Consider the following 6,985-nt stretch of genomic DNA (forward strand, 5'->3'; position numbering starts at 1 on the left):
GGCTGTGCGGGGGGGCGGGGTTTCTCCAGCTGGGCCCCGCCCCCTGGGCAGCCCCGGGCTCTGCCCGCCCCCGCCCCGGCCCGGAGTCCCCGGAGAGTGAGAGACCCCGGGGGGGCGCTGGGGCCGGTGTAGGGTGTTAAGTTGCTCTCCGTGGCGATGTGCTGCATCTGCTGACGCCGCTGCCCTTAGGAGCCGTGAGACTCTGCAGGCTGCTTTTGGCAGGGGTTAGACGGGGCAAAGGGGGTGAATTGGAGCAGGGGGGTGGCCAGGGTCGGAGCAGGGGCTGAAAATTTACGGGTCTGGGGGGGTCAGGCAGCTGGAGGCGGCATTAGGAGAGGGGCTAAAGGGCAAAATCAGGGCTGGGGGGGGGAGGCGGAGTTAAGCCCAGGAGGGAGGTGCTGTCAGAGGGCAGAACCCGGCACAAGCAGGGACAGAGCGGGTAACAGTTACCCCAGTGGCACTGACAGACCAGTGTCTGCAAAAATGGTGGGGGGCAAACGGGCTTTTATATTTCCCCTCCCACGGACAGCACCTCTCAGCGTGGGCTTCCCAGGGCTGGGTTCTTAAAGGCACAGGCATCCCAATGCCTAGTCAGTCCGGCTCCTCTCTGTCTGATCTAACCTACTGAGGCTCTGTCTACACTACAAAGCTCAGAGCGCTGCTGTGAGTGCCAGTGCTCCTGGTAATCCCCCTCGAGGAGGGGATTAGCTCCGAGCACTGGGAGCTGAGCCTGTCCACAGCTCAAACTTGCTGTGCTCAGGAGGAAGGGGGTGATTTTTCACATCCCTGAGCCAGCAAGTTAGAGTGCTTTAACTTGCCAGTGTAGATAATCCCTGAGGCCATGTCTACATCTAAAATTTTGCAGCGCTGGTTGTTACAGCTGTATTAGTACAGCTGTATAGGGCCAGCGCTGCAGAGTGGCCACACTTACAGCAACCAGCGCTGCAAGTGGTGTTAGATGTGGCCACACTGCAGCGCTGTTGGGCGGCTTCAAGAGGGGTTCGGGGAACGCGAGAGCAAACCGGGAAAGGAGACCAGCTTCGCCGCGGTTTGCTCTCGCGTTCCCCGAACCCCCCTGCAAACCGCAGGGAAGGAGACCTGCTTGCTCGGGGGTTCGGGGAACGAGAGAGCAAACCGGGAAAGGAGACCAGCTTCGCCGCGGTTTGCTCTCGCGTTCCCCGAACCCCCCTGCAAACCGCAGGGAAGGAGACCTGCTTGCTCGGGGGTTCGGGGAACGAGAGAGCAAACCGGGAAAGGAGACCAGCTTCGCCGCGGTTTGCTCTCGCGTTCCCCGAACCACCCTGCAAACCGCAGGGAAGGAGACCTGCTTGCTCGGGGGTTTGGGGAACGCGAGAGCAAACCGGGAAAGGAGACCAGCTTCGCCGCGGTTTGCTCTCGCGTTCCCCGAACCACTCTGCAAACCGCAGGGAAGGAGACCTGCTTGTTCGGGGAACGCGAGAGCAAACCGGGAAAGGAGACCAGCTTCGCCGCGGTTTGCTCTCGCGTTCCCCGAACCACTCTGCAAACCGCAGGGAAGGAGACCTGCTTGCTCGGGGTTCGGGGAACACGAGAGCAAACCGGGAAAGGAGACCAGCTTCGCCGCGGTTTGCTCTCACGTTCCCCGAACCACCCTGCAAACCGCAGGGAAGGAGACCTGCTTGCTCGGGGTTCGGGGAACGCGAGAGCAAGCTGGGGAAGGAGACCAGTTTGATTACCAGAGGCTTCCTCAGGTATGCTGGGGATACCTGCTTATTCCACGGAGGTCAAGAAAAGCGCTGGTAAGTGTCTATACTTGATTACCAGTGCTGGATCACCAGCGCTGGATCCTCTACACCCGAGACAAAACGGGAGTACGGCCAGCGCTGCAAACAGGGAGTTGCAGCGCTGGTGGTGCCCTGCAGATGTGTACACCTCCTAAGTTGCAGCGCTATAACTCCCTCGCCAGCGCTGCAACTTTCTGATGTAGACAAGCCCTGAGATTTAATTCAGTGAAACGTTTTACACAGATCCCCTCAGAAACAAAGAATCCCTTATCACTGTATCTCAATGCATAGAGTCTCTGAGCAGTTTCCCAAGTTGTCTTATCTGCTGCTGGGATTCCCTGAATTCCCTGAATTTTTAAATTTAATTTTTTCTTTTCATTTGAGAGCTCACTGAATTTCTGGCCTAGTGTCAAAATCAATTGTTTTGAGTCAATCCACCAATAGCAATTGCATTTTTGCTACTGTTATTTTGCCTCAATCTAGCCCTTAGTGTTTTTCTGCATGCCATTGTGTACAGCTTGATTCTCAAATATTCAATAAAGGCAGGATACTATGTCCTGTAATGTCTTTCTTCCTGGAAAAATATCTATTGTAATTTTTGCAGAAAATTAGAACTACCATCATGGGTCAGACCAATAGTCCACCTAATCTAGTATCCTGTCTTGTGACAGAGCCAATGCCAGGTGCTTCTAAGGGAATGATCAGACCAGGCAATGACTCAGTGAACCATCCCATTGTCCACTCCCAGCATCTGGCAGTCAAGGGACAGTTTAGGTACATGCAGAGTATGGGCCTGCATCCCTGATTATCTTGGCTAATAGCCAATGTACTTACCCTGAGGGACTGATCTAATTCTTTGTTCAACTCATTCATAGTTTTGCCTTTCAAAATATAATGAACACACATCTACAATCCCAAGATACTTTTACAACTACAAGAATTCTAAAATCATGAGTTATACACCCTCGAGTCTAGAAATTTTAATAAATAAATATCTTTTTTTTTTATGTGCCTCTTTGTTCCTGAGCCTGTAGGGCAGGGCCGCCCAGAGGATTCAGGGGGCCTGGGGTCTTCGGCGGCGGGACCCAGAGTTGAAGGACACCGCCACCCCCATGAGTCTTCGTGGCGGGTCCTGCAGTGGAAGGACTCCCCACTGTTGAATTGCCACTGAAGACCCGGAGCAGAAGAAGCTCCAGGGGCCCGGGCCCTGTGAGAGTTTTCTGGGGCCCCCGAAGCGAGTGAGATACCCCACTCCAAGGGCCCCAAAAAACTCTCAGGGGGGCCCCTGCGGGGCCTGGGGCAAATTGCCCCACTTGCCCCACCCCCGGGCATCCCTGCTGTAGGGTGCAGTAAGGCCAGATCCAATGCCTTGAGCCTAAACACCTGAATGAATCTTAGTCTACCCTCATACTTTCCTGTTACTTCTCCCAAACATTTAATATACCTAAGGCCGTATCTACACTCTAAGTGTGGGTTAACTCAAGTTATGTCAGCACAGAGTCACTACAGTTATTATGCCAAGTATCAGGGGGTAGCCGTGTTAGTCTGCATCCACAAAAACAACAAGCACCTTTAAGGGAGCATCTTAAAGACCAAACAGGTCAGAGAGGAGGTTGTGGCCATGGGAGCCAACTTCTTATAATGCATTGTTAACTGCCCACTAATATCATATGTATCCCATACATAAACGTATACATAATGTTTACTTTTTTTTTTCCTAATCCAGCAAACAAGTCTGGCCCACCTCACTGTCTGCCATCGCATACAGAATCATGGAGCTTGTGTGACTCTGCACTATTGTCATGAGCATTTGCACCCAAACGTGCATACTCCTTTACTATTTGCAGAGCAGCAAACATACATGTGGGGTGTGAAATTATATTCTTTCATTTTGAAAAAATGCTTATGATCTGGATATGACATAGCTAATATATTTTATGCAAGATGGCTGATGTGGAGTATCATTACAAAGCTTAAGACTAATTGACTGTGTTTATCCAACCTGTATGCATGTAACACTTATATCTGAGGCTAGAAATATTGACCATATCTCTGTATTTCAAATGTGTTCTGTTGGATGAGGCCAGACAATGTTAGTGGCTTATTGACGGAGTGCACAAAGACATAAAGATTACCCCAGGAACTGTGTGCAATAGGAACCTCTGAATGATAGTATTATACAATGGGGACTACTTGACCACAATCAGATACCTCTGTACAGTGGGTGCCGTTTGACCCAGGTCACAGCACAAGAGCCTTCCAGAAATTGGGGGGAAGAAAGAAAAGGTGGACAATGACAACCTACAAGAACAACCGGAAACACCTGAAGTACAGAGACTGAACAGTGCGAAGTGATTGTTCCAGCAATCTGGATGATGGGAAGACAGATGCTTTAGCTCAGCTTAGCATACTGAGAACGAGAAGGATCTGACATTATCAACCACTGAAGAATAATCCAGGTGTGTATAATATATCTTGTGTCCCCATTATGCAGGCATAGACCTTTTTCTCACTGCTAATAACACTAATGAAAACAATACAAGACCAGATAAGTTTTAACAGTGAAGACAAAGGCTAAAGAAAATGTCTCAAAAATTAAATGAGAGCACAGTGAGGTGACGTGTGAGTACCACAGTTCTGAGTGTAATTTTTGTGGTGAGACCTCTTTGCACCTTATGTGTGTGACACAGTGACAGAAGTGGAAGTCTGTGTAAAGCACAATGGTAGATTTTCTGCCTGTGAGCTTGCTTTCCAAAGGAAATTAAGTATTTCACATACTATTTATAATGCTTTTCACTACTCTCAATGTTTTGTGTGCATTCAATGTTTTTTTTATTAATAGACTGTGTGGCCTACTATGCAGTGGAAAGGGACTACTAAAGATGGATTTTTAAATGTTCAGTCTTTCATTAAGGTTTTTCATGCAATAGCCATGAAATTCCACTTGCAAAATGTTTTTTGAATACTCCTAAAATATAGGAATGTGGGGCTGGTTGTCTCTTCTCCAGAAATGTGTTTGGTATCAAGTGTTTGTCTAATGGGTATTTTGAAGATGGCGACTAAGTGTCACTTAAGATTTCTTGAGTAATAAACATGTCTATAAGGCTGTGACACTAGCCCTAAACCATGGTGGATTTGATTTAAATCATAATTTAAATCATTAGCAGGAAGGCTCGATTTAATCATGGTTTTCTAGATAAAAGTGCATTCTTGTTGGTTGTTGTAGCCTTAATACATATTCCTCACAACTCAGAGTTAGATATAAGCTTCATTTTTAGAAGGTACACACTATACATTTTTAAACAGTGATTTATTTAGAAAACCTTTAAGAGTAGTTTTACAGCTATATCAGAAAATGAATGTGTGACATTCTATACCTTGGGGGAGTGTGCTCCATGTTCCTCATTTTCATATAATTGTGATCTTACATATAAAGCATGCCATGTAAGGTATCAGGGGAGAGGGTTAGGGTAAGGGTTACACACCAAACCTGTCCAAAGAAAAGTTTATGGCATATGGTTTTTGCTTTCAGCTTAACCTAGAGATATGCAAAAAATTGGGACTACAGCATAGCTTCACCAACCCATACCATCCACAAAGCAAAGGACTAGCTGAAAACACAAATAAAACCATCAAAAGGTAATTTTAGGGCAGGGAAAATTGTATTAATAGAAAGGAGAATGCACTATGAGAGAAGCTACAAATTGCTTCAAACGTTTAGTGCATTGAAACTCAACTTGTCTTTTATTTAAAGTAAAAGGAATTATCCCACTGCACTAGGATGGCCTCTTTATGCCTTTTCGATTGCATACAATTTCTCTCAGTAAAGACAGTCCATTTCCTTTCCCCCATAAAATCCGTCCCCATTTTTTACAGAGAATTGCTCAAGTTGGTTGATGACAGTGCGACTAATAGTGATGAATTTCTCGGTGACATTGTATTTTCTTTGAGAACAAAACCAAATGTAACAACCAAATTGTCACCCTATCAACTACTGTATGGCTTTGAGGCAAGATTCCCAGATCAGATATCAGACAACTACATGGTAAGTGTCCTTCAGCTTTCAGGTGCATATGTTATTCTGCGATGGTTCTTTTTACAAACACAACTCCTTCTCCATTTGTTTCCAAAGCCAACAGATTTTGAGGAACTTGATGAATAATACTACAAAGAGAACATCATGAAAATTGAAGTTAGATGTGATGTTGAAACTAAACTGGCTATTAATAATATTTCAAAAGCACAAGAAAAGCAACAAAGACAGTATGCCAAAACTAAGACTCGTAAACATGGGGAAATAACATTCAAGGTTGGTGACACTGTCATGTTACTGAATGCGAGAAGGAAAACAAGAAAGGAGGGGCAGCTACAACCTACCTAGGTGGGATCATACAAACTGCCTCTGTAGAGGGCAAAAGAGTTAAATTAGAAAACAAGTTAAGGAAAGGTTTAGCAAAGTTGTACAGTATCTCCCAACTAAAAGTATTTAAAAAGCCTCCAAAATTAGGTGAGGAAAACATATCACAGAGAAATATGGAAAAGGAAACTGCTGTGGATGACACTGTGAAAACCTCAGGGGTCAGAGAAATGGGAGGGAATGTATCTAACAAGCCTCACAACAGTCAAGTGGAGGTCACACAGACAGAAAAGGAGGAGTGTGTAGTGTCAAGAGTTTCAAGCAGTCATCCAGCTGATTTTGATGACATGGTTGCGGAGGATGATGAAGACAGTGAATGGTTTCTCAAAGGTATTGTTTACCACACTGTTGTTTTTAAAGAATTTGTTGACACACTTCCATTTATCAAGCATGTCAATGGTTTCCATGTAGGAATGGAATGTTTGCTTGCAAAAATAATTTCTGTATCTCTTTTGTACACTACACCACACAAGAGAGGTGAGAAGCACACCAACTTCTATCTAACACCTGGTGATAGATCCAGAGGGGTGAAAAGACCTGCTGCTGAAATCAGAATTGTAGCTGACCTATTTACTCTTGCATTAATAGGGCAGGGGAAAGTTGAGAGGACAAACTAGAGGCACACAAGGTTATGTAATTTGCCAAAGGTTACACAGCAAGTCAATGGAAATCCTGGCTCTCATTTCCCTGTACTTTTCTTCAGAATCCCGAATTATAAAATTTCTGGTAAATTCTCAAAAGGCCTGCTCAGTGTAATCTCTCTGATATATTCCCCCACTATATTTCCAGCAGCAGCAGCTGTTAT

The 6,985-nt window shown here is 45.9% G+C and overlaps 1 long non-coding RNA gene across 2 annotated transcripts; it reads left to right on the forward strand.

Annotated features, from left to right (window-relative positions):
* Nucleotides 1-48: 48 nt before the first annotated feature.
* Nucleotides 49-6,618, forward strand: LOC115641380. Of its 2 annotated transcripts, XR_003998069.1 has the most exons (4): nucleotides 49-224; nucleotides 3,490-4,222; nucleotides 5,640-5,808; nucleotides 5,896-6,618. It is a non-coding gene; the product is annotated as an uncharacterized LOC115641380 (long non-coding RNA). The 2 variants fall into 2 exon arrangements; XR_003998068.1 differs by lacking the exon at nucleotides 49-224 and having other exon boundaries at nucleotides 1,918-4,222.
* Nucleotides 6,619-6,985: the final 367 nt, after the last annotated feature.

The sequence above is a fragment of the Gopherus evgoodei genome, unplaced genomic scaffold (assembly GCF_007399415.2).
Source record: "Gopherus evgoodei ecotype Sinaloan lineage unplaced genomic scaffold, rGopEvg1_v1.p scaffold_34_arrow_ctg1, whole genome shotgun sequence".
Lineage (NCBI taxonomy): Eukaryota > Metazoa > Chordata > Testudines > Testudinidae > Gopherus > Gopherus evgoodei.